Here is a 14677-nt window from a genome sequence, read left to right as displayed (position 1 = left end):
AAATATGCACGTCAGCACAACAAATATTATACAATTATGGACTTCAGTGTAGATCGATATGTGGTTAGAATGACTCATGACAATTAATGTAGACCGAAGACGCAGAAAGTGCAGCGACCGAGCCTGCGAGGTCGCTATCATATTCTTTGTCTGATGTCAATATCAAATGCCATGAGTATTTATAACCACCAGTCCTAACTGAACAGGCTTGGCTGTCATTACGTCACATTGGTTTAATTCACGCTTCTTATATTATGACGTCACGTACTACGTAACTTTAGTGCAACCGAACGGCGTGTCGTTCAATATTATTTTCCACGGACGCGCTTTTGCATCGATTTCACAAAAGAAGGAATATCACGAGACGTACTTTCAATGAAAACTACGAAAATAATCTTCTTATATAATATCAACTTTTTAAAGTTTTATGAAAACAAAGTAAATGTAAAAACTGGTTCATATATATCATTCTGTAGTTAAAAATTAAAAAAAAAATGTTTTGTATACATTTGCTCGAAGTATAAATATACTAAGGTTAATATCATTTTACATTAAACGTGCAATGAGGAAAATGCCTACATAAAAAGGGCTTTTTACAAAATAAATTTCAAAGCAGTAGTCAAAACTGCTAATTAGAATTAATGCTGACCACCCAACTCTCTGAATTTTTCTGGCGGCAGTCCAATCATTATTCGGCATTATTCGCTATTTCTTTCTTACATGTCTCCTAGTGGCTTCTGAATTCATTATGTAGATGACATGGATTATTTGGTTGTGGTTTTGATAATAAAAACCCTTCAGTACTTTTAATCGTAGTAAAGAAAATGGGGATCGAAAATAAATTGTGTTAAAATACTATAAAATGTTACATTTTGCATATTTTTAATGATAATGTTGGTATAAAAGTTACCGAATTTCAAAAATGAAAGCATTACGCCAAAAACGGAAATGAACAACAGATGTGCATCTATCGACAACTCGTTAGTTCAAGGTATATATATCGAGTTCATATAGTGAGTTTATTATTTTTTCACTTCAGCAAAAACAGCTGCATGTCACTTCGGTCCCGAACAGATATCTCTAAACGGAATAGGAAGTAATTATGTATGTACCGAACAACGACTGATGTATATATATATTTTACTTCCTTTTCCGTATAGATGGTAAAATCTGTCCATAGTCCGAAATGTCTCACGTTTTCCAGGCCTTTTCAGGATTTTGATATTTTATATTTCAGATCAGACACCATTACCAAATACTGAGAATTCGCCGGATCCACCTGGAGGCGGATTCTCGGGTTAATTTTTATACTTGCGAACCGGATGAAATGCTGAATTCACAATATATCAAATTTATCAATGGTACTATGCCTTTAGTACTAACCGTCATATCTTATTATTGGTATATTGTAAAATATTCAGTTCGGTAGAAATATGTTATCATACTGTCTTTTATTAATTTTCAATCTGAAATTGAAAATGATTATTTGTCATGTAATAATTTTCAGCTTCAAATTGAATATTAATAAAAGACAATACCTTCGAGCTTTGATTATATTACAAGCGTTATAAAATCTTGAAGGATCTGTATCGAAATATGAAGTGATATTTTCTTTTAATCGGTATTGTTAGTACTAAAGGCATTGTGTTTGACATTCAATTTGGTTCAATTTATCGAAAATATGCTCTGGTTGGAGACGGCGAAATTCCCAGTTTTCATTATGGATTGTGACGTGTTCCTGCCACATAAAATATCAAAATCGTGAAAAAGCCTGGAAAACGTCAGATATTTCTGACTTAAATCTGTTCAGTGCGTGGTGAAATGAACATGCTGTGAAAATACACAACTTACAGAAAATCAAAAAAAAACTATTTTTCTTCTTGAATTTTTTATTTGAACATTTAATGCAAGGTAACTAATACTATTCTGCTAATCCTCAAGTTGACATGGGATGCACATGATGCATGTAAGTATTCTTAACTTTTTGAACTTCTTTAAGTATTCTTAACTTTTACTTACCTGAAAAATTTGACTATATTTCCTTCGTATTACTTTGCTTTAGTATAAAGTGTTGGGGGGGGGGGGGGCAACCAGACTTTCAATGAACATTTTCAATAGTAAAAGTATTGTTGGCAAAAAAGTGGGGGGGGGGGGGAGGCCCTCCCCTGCCCCCCCCCCTCCCCTGTTGCTACGCCCCTGTTGGTTTTACTTCAATACATATATAACAAGATCTACCTCATGAAAGAACCATATTTGTTTAAAACGTTTGTTATGTATAATATTGATCGAATATACTATTAGTCTAAAAGAGGTTTCTGTTTGTATTGATCGGATAACTGTTATGTTTGGAATCAATTTTTTTTCTCTGCTTTAGGATAGAAATAATGTTCTCTGATAAATCTAGCACTGCTTCTATATACGGTTTTTCTCTTCTATTTCATGCAAACCGTCGGTTGGTAGAGCGCTTTCTTTGCGTTCGAAAGGTCGTGAGTTCGAACCCTAGCCGCGACTGAGTCAAGTCGATAAGTGTTCGTCATTATGAAGTAAAAGTTGCAGGTCCTTCAGATCAGAATTTAAAGAGTACGACATCTGTTCCAAATCCGGCATTTGCATGATAAAGATATCTTTCTGCTCAATGGGTCTGAGTGCCGAGTAAAACACTAGTCACATTTCCAAGCAAAAATAGGATTCTTCAGGTGACAGTCTGCAGTTCATCGGCCGTATCTTGCCCGATTTTGACCTCTTTTTTGTCGACCGATCAATTTTGCGTCCATCGGTCCAAGTTATAATTTCTCAGCGTCGGTGGCCGATTTCATTAATTGAAGCAATGCGCCTTCGATCATCGTCCGATCATCGGCGGTCAATTTATAAAGTCGGCCGTCCGTCTTTCGACAATAAGGGTGTCCAAAATTTCGGCCGACGGTTAAAATCATACTGTAGCTCGAAGCTCGATAATCGGGTGACGATTAGCCAACTTATGAATATTTCACATTTAAAGGATACATAACACAAACAAAATTTTGATGAACGGATTGATATGTATTTTTGAATGGAAATAACATAATGTGTGCAATTTTGTGTATAGAATTGCATTAAAAACTATAAAAGGCGCATAAATGTATATCTTACGAATTTACTTATCATGTCCAAGATATAAATGCGACAGGATTTATTAACAATTAATTTTAACATAATCGTTTATTTTAATTCGGTCTTTTTGCCTAAGTTGGTACAATGCATTTTCCCTTCTTTTTATTAATAAATAAGGAATGGTAAAACAATGTCTTTTAAAACATTATCTTGAATCATTTTTTTCTTCTCTTTGTCCTACATTGTATGCTACTCATGTAAATGTTTTAAAATATATATTTATTTTCTTCATACACTGTTTATAATTTTATATGGGACAATGTGTGTTGTTTTTCATAATCTTGTAAATGCGATTTGAAGAATCTAGATTAATATCCTGTTTGATTTCGTACGTCCTACAACACAGTTAACGATTGTTCGCAATTCTAAATTTACCCTAAGACATATAATTTAATTATTCATATATCACCGAACAAAATCTGGAATCAGACTGCAATTTTATTGTAAATAAAATTTCTATAATATGATAATAAAAAATACTAAAAGCATACCAAAACCACTGGTCGGAATAAGATGTCTCAGCAAAAACAAAATGAAGATAGCCATTCCAGGCACGTGAGGCATTCTAGTTTCTTCATGTACATGGAAAAGGATGATTTCAGTTGATGTCTAGTAGATATAATAAATTGGATATGCTTGAAATTGGATAAAATGCAACAGGATAGAAAAGACTCGTCACGTGATTCCCGAGATATGAAGAGAAAAAACTTACTTCCGGACAGTCGCCCATGAAACTATTATCAATAAATGTCTGGGTTTGCTTCATCAAAAGCTAAGCAAAATTTATTGAGACAGCTGGGTTTTGAAAGTTGTATGAAATAAAGTATATCCAGTTTTAACTAAGGCTTGGCAATCGTTAATGAGAGATAAATATTATAAGGTTAAGAATATAAATATTGATTTCTTTTTCTATTTAAATTTCAAAATATGGTCCTTCCCATTTACCTACAGGAAAGTGTTGAAAATAATGTATATTGATTAATAAATAACACCTTTGCTTACTTACATGTGTAAATTGGAAACGAACGTACAATTATTGATCATTAATATACAGCTGTTAGGTAGGATTCTTCTCTGATTTCTGAATAGATGATATTAAATGTATATTTGCTTATATATCTTCTATATTTAGGTGAAAGAGATTTACAAGACCATATTTTTGGTATCGCATCACAATTGTACAACTTTTAATAGAAATGGTAACCTGAGTTTGAAATCTAGCAGGGACTTTATTTTTGGCAGAATGGTGGCATATGAAAATATCTTCTTTTCTTCCTCTCAGAATTATTTTAGAACAAGGAATTTAGTAATAATTTTTACAAAATTGAAGACCAGAAGAATTTTTTAAATGTTAGTTAAATTGATAATGAGGAAATTAAGTTTTAAAATATATCAAAAAATATATATGAATTTCCAAACAAACCACAATTATGTTAGCTTTTAAAAGCTTCCAATCTCAGTTTAGATATAAGCCAAAAATTCATAGAAAGTGTTTTTACTCTCTGACTAAACGGTCAAAACTTTTTGTGTTTGTATCATTTTGTATCCCTATATGACTTCTTTACCACATGTGAAAATAAGGAAAATTTAAATGCTGTATGTAGAGTTGTTTTCGTCTTATTTTCGCCCTTCCACACTTGCAAACAATTATGCCACGTTTTAAATTCGCCCAGTCATAGTTTTGTTTAAAAAATTATACTGTATTCTTCGAATTCGCCCCGTTTTAAATTCGCCAAAATGATAGAAGGGCGAAAGGGGCGAAAATAAATCGGGGAAAAATTTCCCTGTATATACTATAGGGCGCATATAAAAATCACTTAAATATCCTTAAAAAAAATAGAGGAAAAAACACTTTGTGTCAATTTGGTAATATCAGCTTGTAGACCATATGTGGTAATATCATTTTATGCACAAAGAAAAACATTTAATGTTTTGAAAAAGAAGACCCTATCTCATGATTGGATGCAGTTATTTTTATTCTTAATTACGAGGTAAAAGGTAATGACCTTGACCTGACCTTGACTCTAATAAAAATGATCAAAACTAATCTAACCGATACCATCACAAAAGTAATATTGTCTTTTTGATTCTGTGAAAATTTCATTAATTTTTCAATGGAAGAAATACCGTTTTTTGTGAGAAGAATCCTACCTTAAAAGAAATGTGTAGCATGATTGAACCGATTAAGGTTTGGGAAATAAACTTATAATCTAATTTATCTCATTTTATAAAGCAGGCTATATCAATTGAAGTGCATAAAAATATCAAGGAAATACAATCCTTTAGAGGGTTCGTCATACCTATAAATACCAACATTTTATATGCTTGGTCTTAATCTATGCTTCAGATTAAGTGAAGACGTTTTTTGTTTATTTATTTCAACAACATTCACTACGTCAGCATAATGCCATTACTTAAAAAAAGGTGAAAAATCAGTTTAATAAAAAGTACTTTACTTTCATACTGAGGTCCATGCAGTAACTATATAAGCGAGGTTAAACCGGATGCCCTGGGCAAACGACAGGCTACGCATGCGCGAGAATGCTAGAGAGTTCGCACCTTAGGTAACTTGGCCCGTAGAATAATTCACTCTACTCGAATTAAGATATGCCATTCATTGTCAAATCGCACTTTTAAATCTGCATATTACATTTACATATTCATTGGCAGATCCGATTTTCTCTCTTTTACATATTATATACTTTTATATACAAACTAAACATTGATTCTATTGTACAAGCATTTTAAGAAATTAGAGTATACAGATACATGTAACTTAACAACTCGAATGACAATCTTCACTCAATGAATAGAGATAACTTTTAAAAGATATAGCAAGTTTTCACCTTCATTAGTTTTGAGCATCAAGGCTCGCAAAATAATTTAATATTTCGGCAATCTAAATATCGTTTGAAAAGGGTCTGTAGCAACGCAATCTAATTTAAATTTGATCTTTGATCCGCTTCAGTTTGATCGCTACACAAAGTGGGGTGGATAAAAGATCTAATTTTAAGCAGATTGGTGGCAACGGCTTTTAATGTAGGGGTTGGGGCTCCGACAAAGAAAATCTGCATACTACAGAGCTGTGATACAGTCGAACCATCAGATCTCTATTTTTCCCATGATAAATTTCTTCCGTATAAATCCAGGACAAGGTGTCAAGTCCCATCCAATATGAGTTACACATATCAAAATAACCCGATTTTTTTAAACTGACAAAACTAAAGGACGCTAATAGGAGATAAAATTTTACAATTTTGCTTAGAGACTACAATCAATTATAAGAAGGCAGATCATTGTAGAAAAAGTGAACAAACCTACATGAATATTCCCTACACCTAGAAATTTTCTTTTATTTCAGTTAGAAAAAACATGCATAGGGTCCACGTATTGCAGTCCTTTTTTAAAGGACAGCAACTTGTATACATGTACAATAGAGCTGCAGAACTGTTACTGAAAAAAAAATCGACAGATAAAGCTACATGTGGTAGGATTGCATTTTTACAGAGTTAGTAAATAACGATAATTCTTATTGGTTACGATTTTGTTTTACATTCGGAAACTTTCTAGCTTTATACAGTGATTTGGGTAACGTCTTTGCATGGGTTATACATAGAATGCAGATTTTGATTTGATAAGAGAGACACACCTTCAAACCACGGTGTATTTAAAGTGCAGTATTTCACGCATAGATCAGTTGATCTGGAACCAGGTCACGTTTTGATAAGATGGGTGGATCCCGGTCTCTGTCTCTGTTTCGTTCAATTCATTCAATTGTCTCGTTCACTGGTTCATTCGTTTAAGTTGTTTATTTTGTTTTCCTTATTTTTACCTCCATTTCTGTTGTTCCAGTTCCTTATTTCTATTTTTGGTAAACCGGTTAGGTTAGGCATTGTAGATTTTTCATGCAGGGTGGGTCACTTTCCTTCGGACTTAGCATTGGATAGGACGGGCTTTTGACTTTGTACATTTGTTAGGTAGGCACTCATTTTTATTGAGGCCCATAAGTATAAGGTCGTTAGTACATCAGTTTTCGTTGTAAATATATAAATGTAAATATTTTGGTGCTGTTAATAAAATACAATTGTTGCCATAATAAATATTTGTTAATTTGCAAACGCTTGTTATTAAAATTCTTGGGTAAGTAAGTCACATTCGTGACTATTTGAGAATCAAGATGTTTATTGATTAGTAAGAAATTGGAATAAAACGCGAAATACTATTATTGATAAAGAAAGTGTATGATATTAAAGAGGTATTTTCATACGGTCATTTTCGTTATACTGGTATCGTGGAATTTCATGAATTGCATTGATACCATGTAGCAAATTCCGGTTACTTTGGTGCCGTGAGTGGTACCTAAGTTTGAGGGTAAAACCAAATCCTGTCACATACATATCTAAAGCCGTTAAAACCTTCTTGTCCTTGGCTTCTGGTATTATTTATAAAAAAAAAAAATTATAAAAGTTCAAAGCTTTGATTCTACCATAAAAAATTTTCTGTGATTTTTTTTTTATTTGAAAAATGGGTACTATCCATTTCTTAACATTATCTCAATTAATCAAATATAATGTCTTCTGTTTCCAGCAATATTGAGGACTTACATGTAACGTGCTATTAATTCAGCTCTTAATTTATACATTCGTGGTATCTCTCCATTATATAAACATATAAAGAGAAAATATCTTCAATTCTGTATGAAATTTGTCAGAGGTCAATACGTACGTGACCTAATCACACGGCGCAATAATATATACCGTTACATCAATTATAAAATGACCTGCTCTATTTGCTTTTCATGTTTAAAAAATGAACAAAATAAGCAAGTAAAATGATAATTATTTTATTTAAAATGTAAACAAGTATTTCATAGTTTTGGGGCTATCGATTCAACCTGTGCACATAGAAAAAACTCGGAGCCTAGCGTTTGTTTACAGTTTTCTTCATTTTTGTCAACTGCACAGTTTCTAATGTTCATCCTTATTTTTTGGGTAGACCTTTGCTTAAATTTTCACCATAAACTTTTGTTTTATCTTTAAATATTACTCACGATTTATGTGTAAATCTGTTGAAAAATATCACTGCAATCATACCATGAACAGTTGCCAAACACCTCGGCGTTTTCGTAGTTCATTGTAATGCTGTCGCCAGTGTCTCCGTGTTTATCAGTGTTTTAACGTATAATGTTTTTGACTGATTGATTGATTGATTGATTGTGTTCTGTTAAACGTTCGTCTGCAGAATATTTCACTGATATGGAGACGTCACCATTGCCGGTGAAGGGCTGCAATTTGAATTTTTTTTATCAAATAGCAAATTAACTGGCTCGGACAAGAGTCTCAATCCATCGGATCCATCCATCCCTTTCCGGCAACTGAAATTCCTCCAACTTTTTATCATCAAACTTCGGACGTGTTTTTCGAGTCTTTTCAGCATCGATTATCATTTTTCACGAATAAAAATATTCCCAGACAACAATCTGTTCACTATAACTGATCACAAGTAGCCTTTCACAATATAATGCCTTCCAAATAGATTCCTTAGCCGAATGCATTCGGAGCGTTACCGCCATGCAAGCCAATTTACACCTTGCGGCATTTTTCAAAATCTACGACGGACGGTTAGTGCAATAAATTAAATTCGAATATAGTCAATTGTCTGTTTCAAATGTATATAAAAGTAATAAATGACAAGTTTATAAACTTCAATGGGAATGGAATTGGGTCGGTACGTGATCAAATCTTCTGAAAGGCCTTCGGCCTTCACAGGATTTGATCACGTGACCCACCCACTTCAATTCACATTGAAGTTTATAAACTTGTTATTTATTTCTTAATTAATTTTTTTAGCTTTATTTCTTATGAAAAAATTTTTTTTTTTCAAGATTTCTATTTGGTACCATTTCTAATTTCAATATTGTTTGCTTCCGTTCAAATTTGCCTTTTAATGTTACATGTAATAGATTAAATCATTTAATGTTGAGTAGACCGCCAGAACAACATCACCACAGAGAGTCTCGGCATTATTTGGACAGCCGATGCCAATAGAAGAAGCGACAGGTCAAAAACAACGTGACAAAGAACAACAGAGAAAAAAGATGAAAATATAGAGTTGACTTGGAAGGTAATTGAAAGAAAGGTAAGGATACGACCTGACGGTGGGACTGTTTGGCTGCCTTATGTGGCACATCGGATGAAGAGGCCTAAGTAAGTAAGTAGTGTTATATAAAATATGAAACTAAAGGCAAAGAGTTACTATTTTAGATACATTACTATAAAGTATATTTGTTTGAAAACTCTAATAATAACCCATATTCAAGCAACGTCAAAGAATATGGGATTTTATCTCAGTAATACATGTGCATTGCCCATTTTAGATTGAGTATGTGCTTCGCGGAATAATCCGGGTTGAGCATACCAGTTTTTTTTTGTTAGAAATGCCACAATGACTATACATACTTGGTACGTGACGTAATTTCCTCCTTTCTAAGTTAGCAGACGAGCACATGGGTAGGTTGGTTCAGGCGATACAATCATTTCAATTTTGGATCGATATTTTAAAAAGAAAATACGTATTAGCCTGACAGTGTCTTCTCAAATAGAGCGCTAGCAAGTTTGTCAATTTTCACTGAAAGATTAAATCCGATGACGCATACTTTCATCGGATTGAAGGTTAACTAAGCCTAGCGGTCTAAGGCCTAGAAAAAATGTTTGTTTTCGCTTTCAGGCTGAAAAAATATAGAGTAGGTAGGTAGGACATTTTTTTTTTAATTTTTTTTTTACTTCTTTAATCAAGACGTGTATAGAAGTAACACTAATGACAAAAGAAATGGTGTTTTCAAGCATTTCTATGACTTAAACTTATAATAGAAAGGTGACTCAAACTTCTTTTTGTCTTGAAAAGTTTGCAAATTTGGGGACTATAATTCCCTGCGTTAAATCTTGCACTTCATGGGCAGGGTTTCAGATTGAAATGAGTAACTATATGGCATATTTACTAGTAAAGTTATAGGCCATTCTGTCCTAAACATCCTAAAATTATAGGCCCATTAGAAGTGTCGGGTCCGTTGGACATTTATCATTTTAACCAGTGTTAACAATAAAACATTCTATCTAGATGAGTGATAGTTGAAAATATACAATTGTTTTAAGAATTCTTTCATAGTATACTTAAATAAATTCAGGTAAGTAAACTTAAGAAGTAAAACTATACTGTGTAACTCAATTGTTTTCATTACATTTATTCTAACATTTAAAAGTCATATTTCACTGGAATCATATGACCATACAGCCAAGGTTATTGAATATTTTCTCTTTTATTAGTTTTCCCATACAAATAACAATAAACAAAAGTTAGAAATTTAATTCGACAGGCAAAATGTTTCAAAGTCAACAATATTCTGTAAAGAACAAGGTACAGTTTCAATACAAACTAAGCCCTGTATTTTTTCTAAAATATGAAAGTGATATACAAGAAATTAAAAATTATTCTTCATGATTATTAGGAATTCCATGCAGTTAAGAATGCAAAAATCGATTTTCTCATGTGACCTCATGTGACCGAATTAGAACGGTTGTAAGGCTGAGTGCTGTTTCCTTATCTGCATCTATGAGTAGTGGATTCTTCTGTTGAAGCAAGACTCCATTTAGTCCAAATTATCAAACGTTATCTAGGCAGAACAAGTGCCTTACATGATCTTGAATTTAGGCCGTCTCCGATGGGTGTGTAAAATGTCGACCTGATAGTTTATCAATAACAAAATGCTTCTAAATATCACCAAAACAGATGACAAAACAATCACTCCCCATTAAAATTCGATACAGAAGAATTTAATATGCACAAATTGAAAACATGACTCAAAAGTCTGATAAAATATTTGAACTGAAGTGTTTATTTTATAAACAATTACATATAAACAATGTTTGTAAGCATTTAAAGAATTATTTTACTGCTGCTGCTAAGAATAGCACATTGTGGAAAATCAATACGAGGATTCCGCCTCCATTTAGAAGCGGCAAATTCCATCTTTCGTAATGACGCTGGTTGAGAAGATTACCCTGCTGGTACATAATCAACATAGTAAAACAAATGGAAAAAGACCTAGTCTAAGGGTGTCTTTTTATTGCAATTTCAAAACAAGAGGCCCATGGCTCACCTGAGTAGCTTTGACCATGCTGTTCTTTACCAGATTTCCCCTTCTAATGTGCCCCTATCTTGATTCCAAAGTATGTCCCCGCCCTACCCCTGGGGTCATGAATTGAAGAATTTAAGATCTACACTACTCCAGGATGCTTTCACATCAGTTTTAGTTTTTTCTGGGCAAATGGTTCATGAAAAGAAAATGTTTGATAAATATCCTTTATATTTCAATGTAAAACTTTGATTCCTTATTGTGGCACCACCACGGGGGGTCATGATTTGAACAATATTAAATCTGCACTATCCCAGGATGCTTCCATATGAGTTTTAACCCAGTGGTTCTTCAGAAGAAGATTTGAATTTTTTTTTCTATATATTTTTATGTAAAACTTTGATTCCCTATTGTGGTCCCACTCTACCCCCAGGGATTATTATTTGAATAATTTAGAATCTACACTATCCCAGGATACTTCCACATAAGTTTCAGTTTTTCTGGCCCCTTGGATCTTGAGATGAAGATTTTTTCAAGTCCTCACCCTGTTTTTGTCTTTTTCTTGATTATCTCCCCTTAGGAGTGGACTTGGCCCTTCATTTCCAAAATTTAAACTCCTCTTTACCCAAGGACGCGTTGTGTTAAGTTTAGTTAAAATTGGCCTAGTGGTTCTTGAGAAGAAATAGAAAATGTTAAAAGTTTACAGACGGACAGACGACGGACAAAATGTGATCAGAAAAGCTCATTTGAGCCTTCGGCTCATGTCTTTGTCATTTCATATCTGTATGAATCATGTCTTAATTCTATTGTAAGTTAAATTTAGTGTGATTAAATCTAGAATAATTCAATTTTTTCCAGGGTACGAGCAGAAACAAAAAAATAATCTTTTCTAGATTGTTTTTTTCCCGAATGGGTCATTTGTCTTTAATAAAAATACCCATTGCTGCATTGACTGAAGCATCATCAGCTTCTCAGTGAAGGATGAACAAACTTTGGTAAGAATGCAGAATCCCACTTTGAATGCAGAATCCCCTGAGAGACAATACACAATATATTAAGTAAAATCTGTCCAGGTGCCTAATATTGAAGATTTACACACAAGATTTGGTTGGCTATATAATTGAGTAAAGGTAAATAAGGAATAATCCCAAATTATTTGATAATGTTTTTTTTTGTAAGACAATTCTTACAGTCTAGTAAATATTTATCACTTTTGTCACAAGTAGTGTGCATTTTATGCATTTTTCCTGTTACCAATACATACTTGTATCTTTTGAATATGTTCAGTGCTTTAATACCGAATAACATCTTTCGTTTTCAAACTTGTCTAGTTCAAGATTTACATAGTTTCCTTCATCTTTAGAGACGCTTAGTTCTTGATAAGCACAAGCAGTTGCATCTTCTGGTTCATGTAAATCAAAGTTTATGTAGTTTTCTGGTTTGTTTAAGTTATTTAACGTTTGATAGGTGTGTGAATCATTATTTTGTTGTTTCAATGTATCTGTGCTGGTTATATATATTTGTGGGTGCCTTCTCCCTTTTATCCAGGATCTGAAGATTCCTTTTCTAAAATATTTGATAAAATGACATGTAGTTATTTTGAGAAATTAAAGAAAATTTATTAACAAAATCATGAAAAGATGCAAAAAATCACTGGGAATAAATATATCGAATTTTTGGAATAAAAACAAAAAATGATACAAAAATACAAACTTATCCTACCGCAATAAAGAAACAACCAATGCAATAAGGATAGTGAAAATGGCAATTGCACCGAGAACCCCGCCGATGATAAGTGGTTTAGCAGAGCTACTGTTCACTATTTGAAAAGAACCTTCTCCTGAATAAAAACAAATCTATCAAAATAAGATACTTGATATGGCCTTAAAAATTATACCGTATTTATGTACCAAAATAAAATTAAACATGTTACTATAAATCTTAGGGATTTTTTTTTAATTTTCTTACTTTGATCACAAATGTCACCATAATATGATTCTTTGCATCCTTCCGTACAGCTACCATTGAATTTATCACAAGTACCATTAGCACAGTTGGCACTGCAGGAATGAATGCAGTTTTCACCATACTTATCAGGAGGGCATTCTAAAATTGTAAAATCACGTTTTTTTTTTTTTGGGAACATATTGAAACATGTCGTAAAATGATATTAGCACCTGCATGTCGAGTTAAAAAAAACAGTATTCATTCATTCCCAATTAATTGTTCGAAGCTTCTTAAAAAGATATTTTATGGCTTCCTAAACGTCACATAAATTATGAGAAACATAAAGTATGTATTATATGTATTCCGATATACTAGTATACTGTATATGATTTCGATACCGATAATATATTCTTTCATACATTCCGAGGTTTGCCAATTGGATCCTGATATATAATTTCTTGTGATTTACGTTGCTGTGAAAGTACAAAAATAATGATGACGTAGAAAAGTTGCGCGCCATCTAGCGTTAATTCAGGTAATGTATGTTTTTTTGCACGCCATCTAGCGACATTTCAGTGAATAATCGTTGATTTTGCATTGGTGATCGTTGGTTTTGCATCGGAGTCTGTTGATTTTGTTTTTAAGGTTGTCTGTTTTGTATTTCATTTTGTTTATAAAATTAATTGTTAGCTTTGCATAAACGTCTTTTTTACCCTTTCCGCCGCCCATAATAAAGCTTCCAAAATTTGTTTTATCTGCTTTAAATCAAAGAAAGTGCTTTGAGAATATGACGATGTTGGGGTTTTACCAAATTTCAAGTGAATAGACGAGAAGAAATCCGTTTTTTGGAATAAACGAACAGACAATAGTTTACCTGAACTGCAGGTTGGGGAACCCATCCAACCATTTTTACACAAACAGGATCCATTGATATGTTTACATATTCCTTTACAATTCTGAGAGCATTTTTTAGAGCAGTTTGCACCATAGAAACCCGCCGCACAAGCTATAATGAAATATTCATTGAAAATATCAGTCATTTTTAGAACAGAAGAGATATAGGAACTGTAAAGTAATGCAAAGAAATGTTTGTAAATGTTTGTGGAAAAAATAACACACTTTGTAAATGAAATCCAACATTACATTTGTTGCATATACCCCCTAGGTAGCCATTTTGACAGCCATTAGAACAAACCCCATCTATATGTTTACAATGTTCCTCATTGGCACAATGTCCACTGCAACGATGTTTGCACCCTTCACCAAACCAGCCATAGGTGCATACTGTTTAGAAACAATATTAGAAAGTCCACTTGAAGGAAATCTTCAAAGTGGTAACTTATATGGTTATAAAGTATGATAATTCAAATTCAAATAGTATCTACACCTTTATTACAAAAACTTCCAATATATCCTCGAGTACATCCAGAGTCACAGTGCCCTGTTTCC

This window comes from Saccostrea cucullata, unplaced genomic scaffold (assembly GCF_032062105.1).
Source record: "Saccostrea cucullata isolate Sc308-1 unplaced genomic scaffold, CSIRO_AGI_Scuc_v1 ctg1809, whole genome shotgun sequence".
Lineage (NCBI taxonomy): Eukaryota > Metazoa > Mollusca > Bivalvia > Ostreida > Ostreidae > Saccostrea > Saccostrea cuccullata.
This window is presented reverse-complemented; position numbering follows the sequence as displayed.